At 43.7% G+C, this 23997-nt stretch overlaps 1 protein-coding gene across 9 annotated transcripts in view; it reads left to right on the top strand.

Moving 5' to 3' along the window:
- The window catches only part of LOC125459689 (RNA-binding Raly-like protein), a 1242755-nt gene that overhangs the window by 388194 nt on the left and 830564 nt on the right, over nt 1-23997 (top strand). The window contains exon 1 of one of the 9 annotated variants that reach the window (XM_048546400.2): nt 22576-22760. The exons of the other annotated variants lie outside the window; for them this stretch is intronic. The gene's annotated coding sequence lies outside the window, so the exon portion shown is untranslated. Of the gene's footprint in view, nt 1-22575; nt 22761-23997 lie in introns of those variants that run through there. 9 annotated transcript variants of the gene reach the window in all.

The following is a 23997-nucleotide window of genomic DNA, read 5'->3' as shown; positions in this document are numbered from 1 at the left end:
AGTGCTTTTGATGAGGAGAGAAATATATTCTGGGTGAATTGCTGCATTATCCAATGTTAGAAGGGGAAATGTCTGTATGTTTTATCACAGGGTCTCAATCTTGTTTCTCTGCCACATGCTTTAGATCTGCTTATTTAGTGGCATGAGCCAAGATACAAATCCAAGCCAATTCCTATCCATCTGCTGTGAGCGATTCCTGATATCTCCATGAGACCTCGTTCTCAGGTTCACTGGAATAGCTGATAGTTGGATCGGTTCCCCTCATGTTATTATTAATTCCAACGGAATCATGTCCTCAGCTAGAAATCATTGGAAAAACTTCTGTTTCCAATCAGCCTGGTCTGAAAGGTGACCTATAACCCCATAGGTCTCACAAGGTCAATGGAAATGATTTGTCACAGAATTTCAAGTGTGTCCTCCCTTTGCCCGCTCTTGGGGGCTGTATCCGAGTCTTCCTGATACTCAATCTACTTCTTTCCTTATTTCCCAGAAATGTGTCCGCACCTTGAGCAGACCTAGGATATATGTTTAATTCCTTATTTTGTGGCCTGATGATGACTACTCCATTGGCATCGGTGATGGGGTATGCAGCCTATTGTAATGGGATGGGAAGTTTCACACAAAATATGGTACCAGACCCTCTGTCCCAAACATTCAGTTCTAAAGGTGGGAGACAAAAGGGACTATGTAGACCTTACCCTTTACTGGGGCAATTCACTGGTCCGTACTTCCTTTCCAAGATTAACATGCAGTGAATTTAGCTACTCCCCTGTGGATGACTCATCAACGATGCCACCCTGTGTGGATGGTCCACATCATTTAGTTAGAGTCCCAGGTTTCAAGCCTCTATCCCGATCAGAATTGAGACTGGCAGGATTTCTAAAGGAGGGGGTGTGCCTTGGTAGTTGGCGTCTTGCCCCATTACGATTGTGTGAGGTCTTTCATGTTGTGAGCCGGTTTGCCTTGCTGCTGGTCTGTGCATTTTTGAGCATTGACTATTTTCATGGTCTGTTCTAGAAGGTCATTAATTCACATCATCTTAAAGGAGTGGTAGATGATGGTGATACCCTAGTCTGGAGTTGGGTAGCTCTTTACAGCTAAGTAATTTCATATCTCAATATCGTGTCTGATGAAAGAAAATGCATTTAATGGATTGATTGATCATAGTGCTTCTGTACATGAAGAACGTAACCTTGAATTTGACCAACACTGTGAAAGTGTTCACGTTATCCACTGAATAAAATGCTCTTCTGCATTAAACAGAATTAAGATTCAAATGCTCATGTATTAGTTGAACCCTATGATTTAGTCTTTGCTTTGATTAAGAGATCAGCCATCTGTTGAGTCTTTGAAGCTACGTATCAGATGGACTTATGTTCCGCAACTTTGAAGGTTTTAATATATTCAGGGTAAAAAAAAAGTACGCAGGGAAATAAAGCCCTTGCTAGAAACTTTCACTGAGAGGACTAAGTTAAGCTCAAAAACAAAAGAATCATTGGCAGGCTTTGTTTGCTGAAGTTGTAGATACAGTACAATTTCTGATAATTTGATCTGCCTTGCGTTGTATTGACAACTGGCTTAACAATAGCTAGGTTTGACTTCCTCTTCCTGTTTGTTGGTGAGAAGCCAACCTTCTTCAGTTTCTGGATCTCTTCACTCCTTTTTGGCTCACTTTTTAATTCCCGTGTCACCCTGCTGGTTGGAACAGACCAATTGACCCTGAATTCTGGAACACAGAAACATAGGGAATAGGCGCAGGAGTAGGCCATTCGGCCCTTCAAGCCTACACAATCATGCAATCCCAATGTCCCACTCCCGCTTTCTCCCCATACCCCTTGATCCCTTTAGCCACAAGGGCCCATGTCCAGCTCCCTCCTGAGTATATTTAATGAACTGGTCCCATCAGCTTCCTGTGGGAGAGAATTCCACAGGTTCACTGCTCTCTGATGGAAAAAATTCTTTGTCATCTCCGTCCTGAATGGCTTACCCCTTATTCTTAGACTGTGACCCCTAGTGCTGGACTTCCCCAACATCGGGAACATTCTTCCCACATCTAACCTGTCTGGTTCCATCAGGATTTTATATGCTTCTATAAGATCATCCCTCATCCTCCTAAATTCCAGCGAGCACAAGCCCAGTGAATCTAGTCTTTCCTCACATGCCAGTCCTGCCATCCCGGCAATCGGACGGTGATCCTTCGCTGGACTCCCTCAGTAGTAAGAATGCCCTTCCTCAGAGCAAAACTGCACACAATACTCAAGGTGTGGTTTCACCATGGCCTTGTATAATTGCAACAGGATATCCTTAACTCAGTACTCAAACCCTGCATACCAGTGAAAGTCAGAAAACAAGTTAAATGTTGCAAAACAATGAGTTTGCTTGAAGAAATGATGATTAATGTGTCAAATTCTTTCCTGGCGGCAGCCTGGTGTCACTGCAGTGAGAGTGCTTTGTAACCAATGCTGCTAACTTTTTAGGATTACAATAAGCTCAGAGGTTGCATTGTGATTCGTTTAACAGAATGTCAGCTTCACCTCAAACTGCAGGTAGCATGGCAATCTGCTTTATTTACTTATACCTGTCCTGAAGAGCTAATGATAATTAATCTTCCCTTTGCAAAATCTTCCACTTTTATCAGAAAGAATTCTCATTTGTTAGGATTCATAAAACTATGCCTTGCTAAATTTTCCTTCGTGCCTGAGGACAGCAAGGAAGTGAACAGCACAGGGCTGCTGGTAATTGGAAAATATAATTGTCTTTGATTATTATTCTTTTGGCATTCATTCAGAAAGCACAAGAAAAATGAAAGTATGGGCTTCGCCGGAATATCTGATATTACATTTTTGCTTATCCCTTGACTCATAAAGTTTCACTTCTAACTATGTACAGTTTCAAAGTGATAAAGTGTTTCACCATTCACAGGGATGTTCAGATGTAATGGTACGGTTTCTCAGCTTCACTCAAATGTCAGCGCTATTTTGGGACGAGGGAGTCTGCAAGCAGTTGTAGTGGGTTGTAAGAATGCTGTAAACATTTTGAGGGGCCAAGCTCAACACTCTGAATTTCCCAGCATTCTCCTGCACAGTACTCCTTGAGCCAACGCACCTCACAGCTCCAGTCCTTCCAAACACTGATAGGACTTCTGTGCATCTCTATCAGAGCAACCAAAATTCGCTGAATTCCATCGTCACCGTTTCCCCAGTCACCCACCACAAAAGGTGTCCCTTTCCGCAGAAGCCCATTCACGTCTGTCTTTCTTCTGTACCTGAGAATACTCAAACCATTGGTGTATGCACAGACTCGGAAGGGAGGTGATTTGGGGGCTAGTGGACTGACCTTCCAGTTACAGGCCTTTGTAATTCCTGAATTACTTGACCGATTGAGTGGTGAAAGAGAAGGGGACTGAGACTGTTGGCAGAGGCGTTCCTGCCCTTCATCAATGATGGAAAGTTGCATTACTCCTACATTGAAACTGGGAACAGAATAAAAATCCAACTCCAGTGCTATGCAGTTGAAGTGCATTTCAAGAGGTTGAGAAGCAGTGACAATAATCCTCAGAGAGGACTGCTTTGGCAAGCAACCTCTTAGCTGGCCGATCAGTTTCACCAGTCGAAGCCGTTCCCACCTGTCGGTTTCACCCAAGAAGCCCCTCCCTATTCTCCCTCACCTGCTGGTTCGCTGACAGGCCAGGAAAGCTGTTTTCCCTGGATGTCCCTCATGACCCAACCTGAATCTTTTAAAGCTTGACCCAACAGCTGTTCTGCCTGGATGAAGCCTCCCCAAGTGGGCAAAATGGTGTCAGGATTCCAAGCTGACTTTCACTTTCAGGGAATTAACACAACCGTGTGCAGCAACTCGCTTGGTTCCATCAGTGCTGAGGAGGGGTCACTGAATGCGAGAGGTTAACACTGATTTCTCTCCAGAGATGCTGCCAGACCCACCGAGCTCTTCCAGCTTTTTCTGTCTCAGCTGGTCTTTATTTTCTGTTCTTCATGTCCCATGTTTTATTCTGCGATTGCGTCCCCCTGATTACAGATCCTCAGTGAGGGTAAACATCTCATCTCAGCTGCTTTCCTGCCCACTCTCCATAATCCTTCAACCCATTGCTAATTAAAAATCTGTTTGTCTCATCAAATTTACTCAGTGTTCCAGCAGCCACCACACAATAGGGGAGTGAATTCCACTGATTCATGACTCTTTGAGATAAGTGATTTCTCCTCATCTCTGTTTTAAATTAGTCTAAAACTGTGACCTCCCATTCTACATTTCCCCATGAAGGAAGCATTCTGTGTCTGCTTTGTCTATCCCCTTTAGCATCTTCTCTACCTCAATTAGATCCCCTTTCATTTATCGAAATTCCAGAGAGTATTAGTCTAAACTGTTCAATTTCTCTTCATAAAACAAACCCCTCCTCTCTGGAATTAATCTGGAAAACCTCTCCTGAACTGCCTCCACTGCAATTATATCCCTCCTCAAGTAAGGGGATCCAACCTGTAGACGATACTCCAGTTCTGGTCCCACTGATGCCTTGTAGCGTTGCAGCAACACTTTCTTGTGTCTATATTCTTTTAGCAATAAAATTCAATTTGCTTTTTCTTATTGCCTGCTGTACCTGCATACTGGTTTTCTCTGATTCATGCACAAGGACACCCAGATTCCTCTGCCCCAAAGCATTCTGAAGTTTCTCTCCACTGAGATAATAAGTTGCCTTTCTATTCCTCCAATTAAAATGGATAACCTCACACTTATCTGTGTTAAACTTCATTTCTCAAATTTGACCCATTCACCTAGCCTAACCATATCCATTTATAAAATTCTTGTCTTTTCGTTACAGTTCACCTTCCCATTTATTGTAGTGGCATCTGCAAATTCAGCTATGTTACTTTCCACCTACATATCCAAGTCATTGATGTAGGATTGTAAATAGTTGTGCCTGAGGGGAGAGATTGGCTCATGTCTGGAATGACTTTCCAGAGGAAATGGAGATACGGGTACAATTGCAACGTTTAAAAGACATTTAGATAAGTACATGAATAAGAAATGTTTGTAGGGATATGGACCAAGCGCAGGCAGGTGGGACTAGTTTAATTTGGTATTATGCTCAGTGTGGATGGGTTCCATGTATATGACTGAATGCTGTGGCACCTCACTCATTAAAAAAACTCCACCAGGTTTGTCAATCATGTCTTTCCCTTTCATAAATCCATATTGACTTTGCCCAATCAGACAATTATTTTCTAAATGTCCAATATTCACATCCTTTGCAATAGAATCACATATTTTCTCTGGTCCTGTCTTCACGCTAGTTCATCTGTTGTTTCCTGCTTTTCTATCTGTCTCCTTTCTGTAAAAGCTGGAGTAATATTTGGAACCTCCCAATCTGCCAGGACCAGTGCAGAATTAATAGAATTTGAAAAGGTGATCACCAAAGGTGTATCCACAAGCTCTGAGATAGTCTCTTGCACCACCTTAGGGTAAAGATCATTGCTTCCTGGGGATTTGTGAATGGTCAGTCCCATTCAGTTCTCTAGCACTAATTTTTCTAGAGTACTACACTTCCACTGGACTTTTGGCTCTTAATTATTTCAGGAAGAAATCATGTATGTTCCTCTATGACGGCAAGCTTATGGTATATATTTAAATCAGCAGCCATTTCTCTGTATCCTGTCATAAATATGTCTTTCATGGACCCTTGACTTGCTAATCTTTCCTATTATGCAGAAGCTTTCACAATCCATTTCTATGTTTCTTGCTATTTTACATTCATATTCTGTTTTTTTCCGTCATTAATTTCTTGATTCTCCTTTGCAGAGTTCTAAAATTTTGCCAATCCTCAGCCTAATTACATTTTTGGCAACTTTATTACCCTCCACGTTTGATCTGATGCCACCTTTAACTTCTCCTGTCTCTGATTAGATTAGATTCCCTAGTGTGGAAACAGGCCCTTTGGCCCAACAAATTCACACTGCCCCTTGGAGCATCCCACCCAGACCCATCCCCCTATAACCCACACACCTCAAACACTATTGACAATTTAGCACAGCCAATCCACCCTAACCTGCACATCTTTGGACTGTGGGAGGAAACCCACGCAGACACAGGGAGAATGTGCAAACTCCACACAGATGCCCAAGGCTGGAAATGAACCCGGGTCCCTGGCGCTGTGAGGCTGCAGTGCTAACCACTGAGCCACCGTGCCGCCTTTTTGTTTATAAAGAGTAAGCAGTTGAGACCCTAGCACTATGGCACACCACCCATTACTTCTTCCCAATTAGAAAATGACCCACTTATGCCGACTCTATTTTCTAATAGCTGGCCAATCTTCTGTCCATGCCATTATGATTAGATTAGATTCCCTACAGTGAATCCCTCTCAGGCAAGGATACGGTAGAGTGCCTGTATGCGCGTGCTCTCGTTACTATGAAGAGAAGTTCAATGTAGAGTGTGCGTTGCTCATACCTCAATTACCTCAGAAGCCTGAGGGCAATAAACAAATGCAAACAAGATTTCCTGCGTGTTTCCTGCTTTTCTTTTTGCGTCAAAATATCAGAGTCTACCAAGCAGGGGATTATGGATTTCTGACTTTTGAGCTGGTGATCTTTTCACTGATTATCACATACCTTAAAGCAGCCCGCATATATTGACAAAATTTTGAGATATTCTTAAAACTGAAAGAACTGCAGATGCTGTATATCAGGAACAAAAACAGAAGTTGCTGGAGAAGCTCAGCAGACCTGGTAGCATGTGTGAAGAAAATAATCAGAGTTAATGTTTCATGTCCGGGGTGATCTTTCCTTGGATCTGTTCCTCTACAACTATAAACTAAATAGGCCCTTCAGCCCAGTCAGAGAAAGAGGGTTGGTGGCAGTATTCATGTACTTACACCTACCATAAAATAAACACCTCACCCCATTCCATACATTCCATAACATTAGGATTGTTATTGTCCATCTCTTATTACTGTCAAGGTAGTGCTGAGCTGCCTCCTTGAACTGGTGCAATCTTTGTGATGTTTAGACTAAGATTTTATTGTCACATATACTCAAGTACAGAAATGCAGGCGTACAGTGAGAAGTGGACAATGTTCCCTCACATGGCACCATCTCAGGTACAAAGTTACCTTAATATAAAAAACTTAGGTACAAAGTATTAAAAGAGAGAAACAAAGTTAAAAAGTTCAGCCTTACAGACTTTCATGGTATGAGCAGAAAAGTAAAGAAATAAGGCTGTAGTTAACATTGAACTTCTTTGTGAGTTCGCAATGGTATTAAGGAGGGAATTCCAGGATTTTTACTTGGCGATAGTGGCTCTCTGATCTATGTTTGCGGTAATGCCATGAAACCTCATGGGTTCCAAAACGTCAGTATCAGGGACTCCAGTGTAACTCCCTTCGAAATGTATTGCAGTGTGTCAGCACCTCTGTGGGTGCAGCCCTGCTGGTGGGATAGTGAATATCCAAGGATGGTGATGGTAACATCAAAGGCATTGGTGTTTAATATAGTTCAGTGAGTATATCTATGTCAAGTCTGTTGGGCACCTCTCCCAATTGTAATGCAAATCCCCCTGATGTTCATGGGAGGATTTTGCAGGGCTGACTGGCCTTAGCTGTTGCCACTGCATGGAATTGGGTGAAGTGTTTATTTTATGGTATGTGTCGAGACAAAAATCCTGTTTTCATGACTGGGTTGAGGGGTCTATTTGGTTTATAGTTGTAGAGGAACTGCTGCTAATGAGTCTTAACAAGAAATAATTGTAGTCTTAAATGAGATAAAGTTTATTCAGTGGTAACAATCAGGTACCAGTCACATTAGTTAGATAAGCATAGTTACTTGAACTAAGAAGACATCTGTAGGTATGGCTCTATACTCCATGGGATCCCAAGATGTTCTGCCTTATTTTGACCCAAATCTGTATGAAAAACATAGGATTGTGTGAAGGTTATCGCAGTCTGTGACATCTTTGATCTGATTTGTTTTGATTTATTACTGTCACGTGTCCCTACATACAGTGAAATGTTTTGTTCTGCATGTGGTACAGGCAGAACATGCCATACAAAGTGCATTAGGTTAATAGAGCAGTGTGAGGAACACAATGTTATGGCTGTAGAGAAGGTGCACAGAGACCAAGGTCAACAATAAATTTAAAATCTGAGAGGTCCATTCAGCAGTGTACTAAGAGCGGGGGAAAAAAAACTGCTCCTGAACCTGTTGGTATGTGTGTTGAATCTTTTGTATCTTCCACCCAATGGAAGAGGTTGGAAGAGATTATGACAGGGGTGGGAGAGGCCTTTGATGTTGGCAGCCTTCCTGAGGCAGCAGGAAGTGTAGACGGAGTCACTGGATGGAAGGTTGTGCAATGGTCTGGGCCGTGTTTACAACTCTCTATAGATTCTTTCAGTCCTGGGCAGAGCAGTTGCCATTCCAAGCCGTGATGCATCCAGACAGAATGCTTTCTATGGTGCATCTGTAAAAATCGGTAAGAGTTTTTACAGACATGCCGAATTTCCTTAGCCTCCTGGGGAAGTAGAGACATTGACCCTTTCAAAACCATGCAGGCCAGTTTGGGTAAGACTGGGAGATTTCCTTCTCTCGAGAACATTGATGAACTGGGTGGGTGTTTGAAGATGGCCTGAAATCTTGTCATAAATTGAAGTTGTTTAATCTCTCCTGGTTTATTAAATATGGCACATTAGAATATTGCTACGGTCAAGTAGCCAAGTCTCAATGCCAAGTGCTGTAACCATTTTGACTGCATTATTTGCTTTGTGCATTATTCCAGAGGTCAAGGGTCTAGGCCCGAAATGTCAACTTTTGTGCTCCTAAGATGCTGCTTGGCCTGCTGTGTTCATCCAGCTCCACACTTTGTTATCTTGGATTCTGCAGCATCTGCAGTTCCCATTATCTCTGAGCAAAGTTTATATGTTCAGTGCATTTGCGTTCTGTTTCTCTAACCAACATGGAGTCCCCAAGCTTCCTGTTCAGTAACATGTTGCACATTGTCCGACTCTTTTCCCTTGAATTTCCTTTCCCAATTCCGCTGCAGCCAACTGTAAAGTCTTATTTGTAATCCACCCCTGTGGGTTACTGACAAATTCAACTCAGGGTCCCATCCACATTGGTGTACTAAGAGGCACTACAGTCAACTGGAGTGGTATATATCTAGTGCAAGGCCCCCCCCCCCCACACACACACACACACACAAACACACACACACACACACACACATACACACACACACACACACACACACACACACACACACACACACACACAGAAGAGACGCACGCATTTTGCTGTCACACGTACTCACTAGTACAGTGAAAAATTTACAAGTTGCCACTCTCAGTGCCATTTTAAGTACAAAGGTGTTTAGGTACAGCTGCTAGAGTACAAATTCTTAGGGAAAAAAATCCTAAAAGTGAAGAAATAAAACGTCCAGTATTGCAGACCTTCAAAAGTACAAAATCAAAAAAAAGATAAAATCTCAGAATAAAGCCCTTCTATGATAATATAACAAAGAGAAAAGCAACATTTGGGTGAGGATTAGTGAATATAGTTCCTGTACTAACCACAGTGCTGCAAACCCAGAAACATTCCTCCATACTTCCCTTAAATTGTTAATAACTGTACCAGGGTATCTGGGTGAGTACTATGGGGTTAACATCGAATCCTCTTGTGTCTGATGCCACCTTCCGTATTCCTGGAAATAATCTAAGGAAGAATAACTCTTAATTTTATCATCTTGAACTAAACTGGCTATTTCTACATTTCTGCTTCGCTTTACCAGGTGTCGAAATATCCTGGACCACTGTACACTGTCTTATTTTTTCACTGGTTTGTTGGAAAAATGAGTGAGAAACAGTGTCGGAGAGAGCTAAGGGATTAAAACCTCACCAATCATTTGGACTTCATAGGCTACAGTTAGGGCTGTGAAATAGACACCTGCAGGGAGCATGGATACATTGATTATGGTGTTCCAGAATTCTTTTGGTTCAGGAATGGTCCCCCAGATTGAAACCAGCAAATGAAAAGTCATTTTTCAAGAGATGAGGGAGAAAGGACACAGTGAACTATGGCCTAATTAGCTTGATATCAGTCAGGTTTGGGGTGGGGTTGAGGGTTGGGGAAGTGCTGGAATCTGTTAATAAGGAAACCTTTTCAATGCATTTAGTACAACTTAGTATGATTTCAACAAGCCAATGTAATTTTGCAAATGGTGTGTGTGTGTGTGTGTGTGTGTGTGTGTGTGTGTGTGTGTGTGTGTGTGTGTGTGTGTGTATGTGTGTGTGTGTGTGTGTGTGTGTGTGTGGCACCTGATGTGTACCATACCTGGATTTGCAAAAGGCAGTTGATAGAAATCAGATTTTATGCGCAAAGGATTAATGGGCAGGATTGCAGCTGACAAAGATGTGGTAATATAATTGTATCAGTAGAAGATTGGTGAGCAAACACAAGGCAGAAAGTCGGCATAAATAGGGCATTTTCAAATTGTCAGGCTGTGCCATGAGTCAGTGCCAGGACCTCTATCCATATTCTTTCATTGGGTGAAGAGATAGAGAGTAGTGTATCTGAGTTTGCTGATTGTACAAAATCAGACGGAAAGGTGAAATGTGTGGGGAGGTCACAGAGGCTACTAAGAGGAATAAACAAGTTGGATGACTAAGAAGCAAGATAGCAGATGGAGCGTCATGTGGGGAAGTACGAGCTTCTTCACTTTGGTCACAAGAATAGAGCTAAAAATATATCTTTTTTAAAAAGACATGACATTTGTAAATGTTGGGTTTGGAGAGATTTGTTTGTGCTTGAATGAGGAACAGAAAGGATTAGTGTGCAGATACAGCAAGCACTTAAGAAGGCAAAATACAGAGGGATTGGAGTTTAGGAATAACACAGGCATGTTACAGTTATACTGGGCAATGGTGAGACCAGATCTGGAATACTGTGTGCAGTTCTGGTCCCCATATTTAGGGAAGAATATACTTGCGTTGGAAATGGAGCACAACCAAGATTTATTATATTGGTCCAGGGAATGAGGGAATCCTCTATGTCGAGAGGCTGAGTATGTTAGACTCATATTCTTTGGAGTTTAGAAGAATAAAAGGCAATATCATTCATAACTGTGGATTCGGAAGGCACTTTAGAGAATGGATGCTGAGGGGTCTGGGAAATCTGAAACAGGGACGCAGGATAAGGGCTTAATTATTTTAAACTGGAACGTATAGAAAATACTCCACCCAGAGGGTTGTGAATCTTGGGATTCTCTGTCCCAGTAGATTGTGGATGCCCCATCATTGAATATGTTTAAGACAGGACTGGACAGATACTCACCCTCCGAGATATTCGGGCCCAGGTGGCGAAATTGAAGCCCAAAATCAACCGTGACTGTATTGAATGGCCCAAAAGCAGCCTCAATGGATTGTACAGTCTACTGATGCCACTATTCCCTGTCTTCTGCTCCAGCCATTTCAATCAAACATCAATGTACCAAAAAATGACCCAATGAATTATTTTTTGACTCCAGGAAATAGTGACAAATTGACAAAACTCATTGATTGTCAATTGTGCATTCAAATCGTCCTCTATTGATTTCAGTGGAGTTGAGAGTAGTGAGATGTTGAGTGCACTGCTACATTGGTAGAAGTGTTGTTTTACACTCAGAGCAAAGGTTCAGGTGTTCACAACATATGGGGATTCTGTGCCTTATCCAAAATGGAGCTGGGACTCTGATCCAGAAGTCCCAGATGAAGGGTTATAAAAGGCTGGTTGAATCTACAGGTTATTTAAATCCAGTGCCCTTTAAAATTTTAGAATAAAAATCAACTTGCTTTGTTTCTAAGTTGGAAAAATCATCAGCGTTTTCAGTTCCAATAACTGTTGACATAACCCTAAGGCCAATAGCTAGAATAATTTTATGACATGACTGCTTTCCCCGCTCTATCATTGGGCTGGAATTTATTGTGCGGGAGGTTGTATTTTTACAAAAGCCTAAGCTGCAGCAATTACACACTAGGGAGCTGAAGGAGCCGGCACCCAGCTCAGGAACCCAGCTCCACCCTCTTCCCTACCTCACTGCCTCACTCTTCCCACTGACCGATTCCTCCCACCTCCCCTACCTGCTTCCACCTATCACCATCCCACCTACCTTCCCCCAGCCCCACCCCTCTTCCCTCTATTTATTTCCCAGCTCCCTTCCCCCTCCCCATTTCTGAAGAAGGGTCCTGACCCAAAACGTCAACTTTCCTGCTCCTGTGATGCTGCCTGGCCTGCTGTGTTCCTCCAGCTCCACATTGTATTGACTCTGACTCCAGCATCAGCAGTTCTTTCTATCTCTGAATAATATGCCAGGGCTGACCTCAACGAAGTGTGAGTGGGACTTTCATCCTTCAGAGATGGAATGCCATGCTCTAGCAAGTGGCTTGCCAGCTTGGTGGAAGGACGCAGCCTGGCCACTGCTGGCTGGACAGGTGAGCCCTAAAAAGATAACATTGATACCAGACTAAAGTAAGACAAGTACTTCTGAGCAGGGAGAGACCCGGGATCTGTCAGAGTTAGGGGTTAGGCTTTGGAGGGTGGGAGGAGTCACAATGATGGGATGGATGGTTCCATTGTACAGAACCCTTGCCTCAAAAGACGAAAATTTCTCACTCCTCCTAAAAGTGTTCCTGGTGGAGATTATGCAGTTCTCCCTCATGGTCACAGTAGCAGCTCTGACAGCTTGATTGACAAATCAAACATGCTATTTAGGGATTAGCTGTCTATGATGTTGGGTTATCTATGATTTTTTTTCAAAGAATTAAGTACTTGAGGAAATTTGAATGTATTGAATGATGGGTATTTTTTCAATTCAGCTGAGCAAGGCTCCTGAGATCTTCCCATGATGGGCACTAGGTAAGTTGAGATTGAGGTTTAAAGGTCAAAGATGGTGAGTCAGAGCATGCATTGGTTGAGTTGCCATTAAATTGGCATTAGAAGTATAAGGGGCCACAGAGTTGCTGTGTTGGAGGCCATATATTGACATGATTTGGTGCTTTATTGATGTTGGGGTTATTTGATGATTTGGGAGGGGAGGAGACAGGGGTGGTATAGAGTAAGTGAGGTAATGGATGGTTGGATAAATTGGCGTATCTTGGCATGGAGGGCACAGGATTTGGGCGAAGAAACAATCATTGCTATGGATGATATGAGGGGACAGTGAGGGTAAGCAGAAGAGTTTGAGGAAGCATTGGAGTGCCTGAGGCATTATTTGACATGGATGGAGTGAGGAGCGTGGGTAGGGGTGAGGGCTAGAGGGCCTAATGTTGAATGAAACAACTTGCGTGAATTCCGAGGACACAGAGCTATTAACCAGGCTGTCTCACCACTCAGCAGCTGCCTCTCAACTAGTCCGAGTCTGTCCCGCTCTCAGAATGAAGATCCCAATCGTGTTATTCAAGGCACAGTTCCCGATTCTGCAAACCTGGGTCGGGAGCAGAAACCCAGACCAAAAACCAAAACGATGCTCGGTGCCCCCTCCCTCTCGCTCACAGCCACTTCCACCAGTCCGACCTTCGACTGACAAATGGTGACATTGCTTTGCTGTCTCTGCATTACACATTGAACACTGGCCCTGCCTCCATGCTGTAAGACAGAGCCAAGCCCCTTACTGCTCTCCTGCTGTTGAAAGATGCAGCATCAGTTGGGACCATAATGAACAGCAACCCCTTGGCCTTTTGAGGCCTAAGTGCAGTTGAACAGGGAGGAAGGGCTCAGGGCAAGACAAACGTGTGACTCTGCTCAGCAGTGTTCCTTTATAATTGTCACTGAGGGGTCACTAATCTTTCTGGGTCCATGGCGAAGGGAGCAGGCCTCATTAGCATTGTACACTGAGTGCACACAGGCTTTGCAAGCCCAGTGTAAATCCTCTCTGTGTCAGATGGAGCATGCCTCAGACCAAATGCATCCCGTACCACGTGTTCCTGGCACCCGGGCCATTAACCCCATCACTTGTTAAGTTTGGATTGGAGTAGGCGTAGAAAATAAACCTTGTTATTTTATTTCTGGTGCTGTCACTCATGTATGGAGAAGGAGTAAACATTATTAACGTGGGTTGGGAAGTGCCAGGGCAGCTTGACTGTATTTTTCACCTCAATGAGCACCATCTGTCTCAGCACAAGGTCAACCATCACTGCTTCTGTCTCTCGGTTTCTGTGTCTCTCCGCCCCCTGGAATTCCAGAGATATTAGTCCAGAGTTATTTATTCCTGATCCACTGTAATCCAGAATAGCTGAGACCATATTGCCTCTTCCAACGTTTGAGCATCTGTTCCTCCTGTGAGCACCTCCCCCCATCGGATATTTGTCCAGAACCTCCTCAAACAAATGAATTGACTTTAACTCCATAGTTGCCAGACTGTACTCCTGCTGTGGTGTGTCCCTCAGCAGGGACTGACTTTATGTGGAGGACCCAATGATGTTAAAATTTTCTCACCATGTTATTACTGCACCCACCATTTCTGTTGTGGCATGGTGGCTGACTGGTTAGCACTGCTGCCTCACAGCGCCGGGGACCTGGGTTCAGTTCCACCCTCAGATGACTGTCTGTGTGGAGTTTTCACATTCTCCCCTCGTCTGTGTGGGTCTCCTCCGGGTGCTCCAGTTTCATCCCCCGGCCCGAAGATGTGCAGGTTAGGATGGGTTGGTCATACTATAGCATCCAGGGATGCCTGGATCAGGGAGGTTAAAAGGGGGATGGGTCTGGATGGGATGATCTGAGGGTTGGTGTGGACTTGTTGGGCCGAAGGGCCCGTTTCTACACTGTGGGGATTCTTTGATTCTATTAAACCTAAGCATGCCTTTCCAATTGGTGCGTTTGCTGGTTGAAGTTTTTGGACAAGTATTTTCAAAGCTGATTGGGGAACTCAGTTGCCAGTTCTGGCTGTGGATCCTCGCTCCACACTGTCAGTGCCACCGACCTGATGCCAATTTGAAATGCAAACATCTTTGTTTTCCCAGCAGCAGCTTTGCCCCTCACAAGCAGGAACGCAGTCTGCGCCCTGGACGTGTCCTGACCTGCAAGCAGCTCATTATAAAGCTTTTTTTTGTGAATTTTTCTGCATTTTTCTGAAGAAGGGTCTCGGCCCAAAACGTCAGCTTTTCTGCTCCTCTGATGCTGCTTGGCCTGGTGTGTTCATTCAGCTCTACACCTTGTTATCTCAGATTCTCCAGCATCTGCAGTTCCTACTATCTCATTATAAAGCTGGCCAGCAGCTGTAGCTGTGTCCGTCGATCAATGTTGGTAGCTGTGGTTTGCAGCCTTTGTAAAAGTCAGGTGGAATATACGTATGTGCTCAGAGAAACAAGTCATCCAACATTAACATGCCAAGTCTTTCTTATACTGAGTAAATTATAATCAATGCCACTAATAAGGATGATCACTTACGATCTTGTTTTAAGCAGGTCTTATTACAATCGTGTAACCATTGTTCAATACCCATCTGGTTCACTAATGAACTTTAGGGAAGGAAACTGCCATCCTTACCTGGTCTGGCCTATATGTGACTCCAGACCCACAGCAACATGGTTGACTCTGAACTGCCCTCTGGCCAATTAGGGATGGGCAATGAATGTGAGGCCTAGTCAGAGATGCCCACATCCCGTGAATGAATCAAACTAAAAAAAAATCGGAATTATTTTGAGAGGGCATGGGGTGAATTGACTGTGATCCTCCCCATTCCAGTTGAAGCTGTGAGCGATGATGGTATGGAAAGGGTGGGGCACTTGGCTAGCTCAGTTGGTTGGAAGGCTGGTTTTAGAAGCATAGTGATATATGGGGCCTCTTGGGTTAAATCACCACCAGTCGTCTCCCTCTTTATCTAATGAGAGAGCAGTCCTATGGTCCAGTAAGACAATGACAACTTCACCTTTTAATGTGGCAATTGCTCCTTACTTTGAATTTTTATTGACTTCAAGTGGAATTCACATGGGACAATATAGTGAATAATTGGCTTTTGTGCATCAAGGAACTCTCAACAGTCACTGAGTCTAATTTCTCAGCAACCCAGATGGGGGCTTATCCAAATAAGATGTGCCTGGAAACCGCTCACCAAGGGACAAGTCTGAATAAAAACGAAAATTGGAATTGTTTTATTAAAGTGCGCAACCCATTTAACCACATACTGTGGAAAACTGAAAGACAGAGATGGAAGGAAGTTAATTCTGTTACTGAAGGAAGGGTGAGCAGGCTGAAACATGCTCAGAGTTGTACAGAACTGAACAATCTCAGCCACAATCAGGTGGGCTTGAAGGTGAGGCCTCTGAAGGGATTGATCATGTTGCACATAAGTTGGAAATGTATGAACAACTGGGTCGGCATGGTACTACCTTCCCAGCTGTAACTGCACAGGGCACCAGCTCCTGTAACAAGATTTGAACTGATTTTCCTGGAACCCAAAGATTACTGTTTCACTGGCTGTACCACTGTAGCGCTGTCACCCTATTATCATGAGCCATTGCAGCTCTCAAACGGGAAGGATGAAGTGATACTAATACCCCTGCATTCCGACAACTTTCCCAGCGAAGAGTGTCTTGAGGAGCACATTATCAGGAATACAATCCCACAGTCTCATTTGAAGAATGTCCTAACGGAGGGAAGTGAGGTGTGGAATCAGAGTGCTTTAGAGAGAGAGAGCTCCAGATCCAGGTTAAACACACTGCCACCAGTGGTGAAATGATTTAAATCCAGGCATAGCCATGAAGCTAGCATTATAGGATGGTCAAGAGATGAGGCACTGAGAGAGGCAAGGCCATGAAAACGAGTATGGACATTTTAAAACTAATTTACATGAAAGTTTCATTTTCCAAGTATCTGGAATGAATGTCAGTGTAGCTTTGTGTCTTACACTGTTCCATTTTGATGTCAGTATATCCTGATGGATTATTTAAACACAGTTTTTAGTAAAGTCTCATGTGATCTTACTCACAGGATCTCTGTAATTTGTGCAGACAAATTTAAAGTGTGTTTTTGTAGGGGTCTCTACAGCCTGGACCAATGTGACAGATATGTATGGACCATGGCAATGAACGAAGGTGGAGAGATAGTGTACTGATCATCGAAGAGATGATGATGGGGGTTCAGTTACTTGACCCTTAACTGCAGGGTACCACAGAATAGTTTGAGTGTTGTCAGGGAGAGGGAGCCATTATCCTGAAGCATGGAGCTTGATTCTGTGCTCGCTCTCACTGTTGGCAATCATTCCATCCCCCTCTCACATTCACCCCGCCCCTCTCTTACATTCACCCCATCCCCATCTCACACTCGCTCCATCCCTCTTTCACACACTTCATCCCTCTCTCACACTCACCCCATCCTCCTTTCACATTCACCCTGTCCCCATCTCACACTCACTTCATCCTCATTCACACTCATCCCATCCCTCTCTGACACTCATCCCATCCCATCACTACTCTCACTCACTTCATCCCTCTTTCACATCCACTTCATCCCACTCTCACAGTCATCCTCTCCCTCTCTCAAACTCATTCCATTCCTGTCTCTCACTCACTCCATTCATCTCACACTCACTCCATTTCTCTCTCACACAGCCCCCATCCCTCTCACACTCTCCCCGTCCCTCTCACACTCTCCCCATCCCTCTCACACTCTCCCCACCTCTCTCACACTGTCCCCATCCCTCTCACACTCTCCCCATCCCTCTCACCCTCACCCCATCCCTCTCTCACTCTCACTCCATCTCTTTGTCTGTCTTGCTCTCTTTCCCTGTCTGTCTCCATCTCTCTCTCTTTCTCTCTCTCTCACACACACACATATAGTCCTGCCATATTGGTAACAGTTTGAATGGCCTTCAGACCGGGAATGGAGTCTCTGATACAGCCTTGAGGGATTCACTGCTTGAAGAACAGGGAGAGAAAGATCGAAGGTGCTGCAGGCTCTCCCTTTGACACTCAGGCCCTGTCGAATTCCACACAGCCACACACAACATACATACAACACAGACACTCACACATTGCATACACTGTGAGCACACAACATGCAGCATTTTTAAAGAGCATTCATGAATACTTTTCATTAGTTGTGCAATGTTATTTGTTTTATCACTTCTTTGCACTGAATAATTCCACTGTGACCAGTGCTCCTGTGACAGCCCAGCAACTGCAGTGTGATGGCAAACCCCCTCAAAGCCAGCAGTGACATGGATGTGATGGTGGAAAATCTGAGCTGGTCCCTGTTGGCCCATGTGTAACCTGGATCCTCGAATGCCCCTTCACTGCCACCCAGCTGGGGGAGTCTGTCCTCTCCTCAGGGCCTTCATGTCCACCCACCTGTGATCAGAGAGCCCCCATCGATGATTTCTCTTCCTGTTCCTGTACCGTGAGCTCTGATGTTCTCCGAGGCTCACGCTTCCTGTTTCTCAGCCTGGTAAAATTTCTCAGTAATAAATCTGAAAGCACGGTGTTAGATTTCACATGTGCAATGACAACACATTGTTCTATCTCTCTACCACTGCTCTTGACCCATCTTCTATTCCTGAGCTGTCTGGTGGCTTATCTCACATCCAATCATGGGTGGCTTTTCTGCCTGTTAAAAAAGTCAGAAGGATTGAAGCCATCATGTTTGATTGCTGATACAAATGGCTTTCCCTCCCTGGTGAATTGCATTCTCTGGCAACTCTCTGAAGCTCCAGCTAGGAGACTGGCTCCCTCAGTGTCATGGACGACAAGCTTCAAGCCATTTGTGGTGCTATCAATAAGACCAGCTATTTCCCCCTCTGTGACATTGGTCACCTTCAGTCCTACCTCCACTCTTCTTCTGTCAAGTCGCTCGCCCATTGCCTTTGTTCGTCCTAGACTTGACGGCTCTCCTGCACCCTGAGCCAGCTAACCCATATTTTACCCTCATAAACCTGACTGGGGGGAATAGAGTTAAGATCAAAGATTAACTGTGGTACGGGGTTGGCACAGTGGCTCATTGGTTAGCACTGCTGCCTCACAGCACCAGGGACCTGGGTTCTCTCTTGCCCTCGGGTGACTGTGTGGAGTTTGCACGTTCTCACAGTCCCCTCCTCTGGGTGCTCTGGTTTCCTCCTACAATCTCAAAATGTGCAGGTTAGGTGGATTGGCCTTACTAAATTGCCCCATGATGTGCAGGCAAGGTGTGTTAGCCGTGGGAAATGCCGGGTTGCAGGGATGGGCTGGGGGATATTGCTTCACAGAGAGATCTGGACATTCAGGTCCATTGTAACCTGAAGGTGGCAACTCAGGTCGATTAAGTAGTCAAGAAGGCATTCAGCATACTTTCCTTCATCAGACGGGGTGTTGAGTACAAGAGTTGGCAGGTCATGTTACAGTTGTATGGGACTTTGGTTCAAACACATTTGGAATACTGTGTACAGTTCCGGTTGCCACATTACCAAAAGGATGTGGATGCTTTGGAGAGGGTGCAGAGGAAGTTCACCAGGATGTTGCCTGGTATGGAGGGCACTAGCTATGAAGAGAGGTTGAGTATATTAGGATTATTTTCATTAGAAAGATGGAGGTTGAGGGGGACCTGACTGAGGTCTACAAAATCATGAGGGGTATAGACAGGGTGGATAGCAAGAAGCTTTTCCCCCAGAGTGGAGCACTCAATTACTAGGGGTCACAATTTCAAGGTGAGAGGGGAAAAGTTTAAGGGAGATATGTGTAAAAAGTTCTTTACACAGAGGGTGGTGGGTGCCTGGAATGCATTGTTAGCGGAGGTGGTAGAGGCGGGCATGATAGCGTCATTTAAGATGTATCTAGACAGATACATGAATGGGCGGGGAGCAGAGGGATATAGATCCTTGGAAAATAGGTGACAGGTTTAGACACAGGATCTGGATCGGTGCAGGCATGGAGGGCTGAAGTGCCTGTTACTGTGCTGTAATTTTCTTTGCGCTTTGTTCTTTGCAGGGCATGCTCTTTGGAGGATCAGTGTGGACTCAATGGGCTGAATGGCCTGCTCCCAAACTGTGGGTCTCTGGTTGGATATGGAGTGGCCTGCTGGCCCATCTCTTTCCTGCTGTTGTTCCATTTCTTCTTATGGCAGGTTCTGCAATCCTCAGCCAAGCAGATTAAAGACCAGACCTTTAGGATGAGCCTAGGTAAAAGTATAAGGGGACACAGTCTTTGTTATTACAGAACACAGTGAAGCCTTCCAATAAACTACTGGCGTTGGCACACCTGATGTTGAACCAACACTACCAGTTCTCAGGAAGGGTCACTGGAGCCGAAATGTTGACTCTGCACCGATGCTGCCAGACCTGTAGAGTTTCTCCAGTCATTTCTGTTTGGTTCTTGCCAGGATTAGGGCACCATCACTTTTCTGCACAGCTCCTGGAAACAATGTAATCAATACATTTTTGTGACAAGCAATAATTTTGACAGAAGCACTTTTCCTTATAACCTGAGCCAATTCAAGAACTCTTCCGTCAAGCACATTATGGGTCAAATCTTTGTTACCTTAACAGCCTTGAATCATCAGAACCACCTACACCTGCTAGCATATAGCTTTGTAACACCTTGGTTCATAATATCCATTAAATCTTTCTCATTCAGTTCAAGTCAATCGTGCTACTCAGATTTTATCACAATGCCTAATGGTTAAGAAACTACTAAAGGACAAAGCATTAGAATAACATTAGACTCCAATTTTCCAAGTAGCTTTTCCTGATCTTTGCTTTTGTGAGATTTTAAAGTTTAGCAGTAAGGGCCCCAAAGTTTGAGATGATAATAAATTTATCAAGCTTAAAAAGCAGGTACATCTGCCTGAATGTGCATTGCAGACAACATTGCAAATGTGGAAGCTACACATTTTAGGTTACAGTTGCAGTTCCAAACAAAAATTAATGACTTACATGCTGCTGTCAGGTTCCCCATGAAAAATATCGAAGCATGTTAAAAGCTCAAATAATGGGAAATAGGAATCAAGAATTTTATGTTAACCTGCCTGTGAGCAATTCTACACAAGCTTTTTAAACAAAGGTTAAAACATGAACACACTAACCAGATAATGTCTTTTTTCAAAATAACAGAGCAGAGTGCTATTTGACATTTATTGAGATAAGTGGAGTGGAGAATGGAGTACTCATCTTTTTCCATCCAGTAACAGCATCAAATGATCTTAATTTGGGTTTTAAAACAATTTAATGCTAACTGCATCACATTCTACTGAATTGATTTGATTGTATTACTCATGATTCACTCCCAGATATTTATTTTCATTCATTGACAGACAGACATATATACACCAACATGGGTATACACTTGCACAGACAAGCGCACACTCATTGACACATACAGTCGTGTGCACACTCATTCACTGATATGTAGGCTCACAGTCACTGATACATAACATGCCTACTCATTGACACACACATACACTCACTCCCTGATAAACACACACACACACACACACACACACACACACACACACACACACACACACACACTTACTGATGCACAAACTCACACACAGAGATGCACACATCTACCCACACGCATACAGACACACTCACTGACATCCACATTCACTCACTGGCACACTCCCACACATGCATACACACATGCTCACTTGCTGACATACAAGCAAGCACACACACACACTCTCACTCATTCACTGAGACACACACACACACACACACACACACACACACACACACACACACGCACACAGGTATACACTCACTCACTGACACACAAGCATACACTCACTTACTGACACATACAGACTCACTGAAACACACACACACACGCATACACACGCACGCACACACACACACACGCGCGCGCACTTGCTGACACACACACACATACACACACATGCATACACGCACTCTCTGTCTCACACACACTATACACTCACTGATACACACAGACACACACACACACACTTACTGACACATACATACACACTCACTGGCACACATACATAAACACTTACACACACACACACATATACACTTAGACACATACACACCCTGACATGTGCACTCAATCATTCACTGACATACTCAGTGACACACACTCATAGATAAGGCTTGGACACATGCTGATGTATACTGGATATATACATTCAACAACTGTTTTGCAATTTCCATTTAGAGTAGATTGATTGGCACTTGAAGTTGAAAAGATAAATACTGAGCTTATTTTTGTTTCTGAATCGCACGCTGGGTCCTAAAATAAGCCATGACTTGCATGTGAAATAGCTCAGCAGATGGCTTGCAGTTTGCCTTGTGAAGAAAGCAGATGTTCCCCAGTTTCTGGGCCTGCTCAGGGTGCTCCGTTTTACCCTGCAGAAAATGTTCACTTTTCAGTATCCAGTTGGGCAGGCACCTTTTGGGGCTTTGCATCATTCAGTGTATTTTACATATCCTGCTGATGCATGGTATTCATCCATGTGTAATGTAAAGGTTTGGCATGGTAGACTGGTTTACACTTCAATGCTTAATTATTTCAATCTGTTGGAGATTGGTGCAGTAATTTGCAGATCCTACCCTCAAAAACTAATATGGTACCTCATCGACAACTAGCCATACTCCAGCTAGTGACAACCCATCAATCTTGTATCTTACCTGGCAAATAACAGAACTGCTGATCAGGAATGTACTTAAATAACAGCACAGCAAGAAGTGAATGATGAGAAGCTAACAGGGATTCAGAAGGCAAAGATCCTGCAAGACAAATGCACATTATAAGCCAACAGAGTGGTGCTGTGGTGAACCTCCAGTTATAAATTACTGACAAGGTACTGCGCGAAAAGTTACTGTTCAAACTCTGTAATATCTTTTGAAAAGTGTTGGCTTTTGGTTGAGGGCTTGTGACAGAAGTTAAACCAAATTGGTTAATTGAATGTCGCAGAGAGCTCTGTCAGGACTCCTACTTGAGATAAAATGCGAAATATCGTGGATATTCTATTTTATCTTTCTTCTGTAAAAGTGTGTATGACTATATATAATTTGTACTTGATATATCCATTTGGGTTTAAATAAGCTGCTAATAAGTTAGTCGGAATAGATGACTGCCCTAGGAAGCAACTGAGAAACCACAAAATCAGTTGAACAAAGTCAAATGGTTGAAACAGTGACAAATTATATTTCATGTTAAGAACTGTCAAATACCATCCTTAAGAAGGCAAAATGAGCAACATCAGCTCTTTGAAAGTGAAAATGATCATAAAATCACGGAAGGATGAAGCACAGGACATAGCCATTTGGCCCATCATGCCTTCTGCTGGCTCTTTGAAATAGTTATTCATTTTGTCCCACTGCTGTGTTCTATTCCCTTGGCTCTACAAATCGATCCTTTTCAAATATTCATACAGTTCCCTTTTGCAATTTCACACAGTGTATCCATAAAATTTTAAGAGACACCATATGTTAGTATAGCTTGAAGAGACCTGCTCATGCTATCAATGGTATCATACCTGAGGGTGTAGAAGTCTCAGGCTTCATCTTACTTGGGATCACGTGAAGCAAGAGATACTATTGAAAGCAAGGTATTCTGCTGTAACTTAGATGTCGCTGAATGTAAGAATTGCATACAATAGCAAGCTGTTATAAATGTGTGATAACAAGGTGTAGAGCTGGATGAACGCAGCAGGCCAAGCAGCATCATAGGAGCAGGAAGGCTAATGTTTCAGGCCTACGGCCATGACCATTTCTCATAGTCATCATTAGATTCTCAATTCCAGATATTTCATTGAATTCAAATTCCACCATCTGCCATGGTGGGATTCAAATCCAGGTCAGGTCATTATCTGCATCTCTGGATTAACAGTCCAGTAATAAACTAGGCCATCACCTCCCCAGCTGTACACAGTACTCCAGAAGTGGCCTGGCCAACATCCTGAACAACCTCAACATGTCGACCCAACTCCTATACTCAGTGGTCTGAGCAGAGCTTGCGAGTCGAGCTTGGTATTTGTTACAAGCGCTACACTGGTTATAATCCTGAATATTGTTGTGTGTGTATGTCCAGTATAG

This window comes from Stegostoma tigrinum, chromosome 16, assembly GCF_030684315.1.
Source record: "Stegostoma tigrinum isolate sSteTig4 chromosome 16, sSteTig4.hap1, whole genome shotgun sequence".
Lineage (NCBI taxonomy): Eukaryota > Metazoa > Chordata > Chondrichthyes > Orectolobiformes > Stegostomatidae > Stegostoma > Stegostoma tigrinum.
This window is presented reverse-complemented; position numbering and strand designations above follow the sequence as displayed.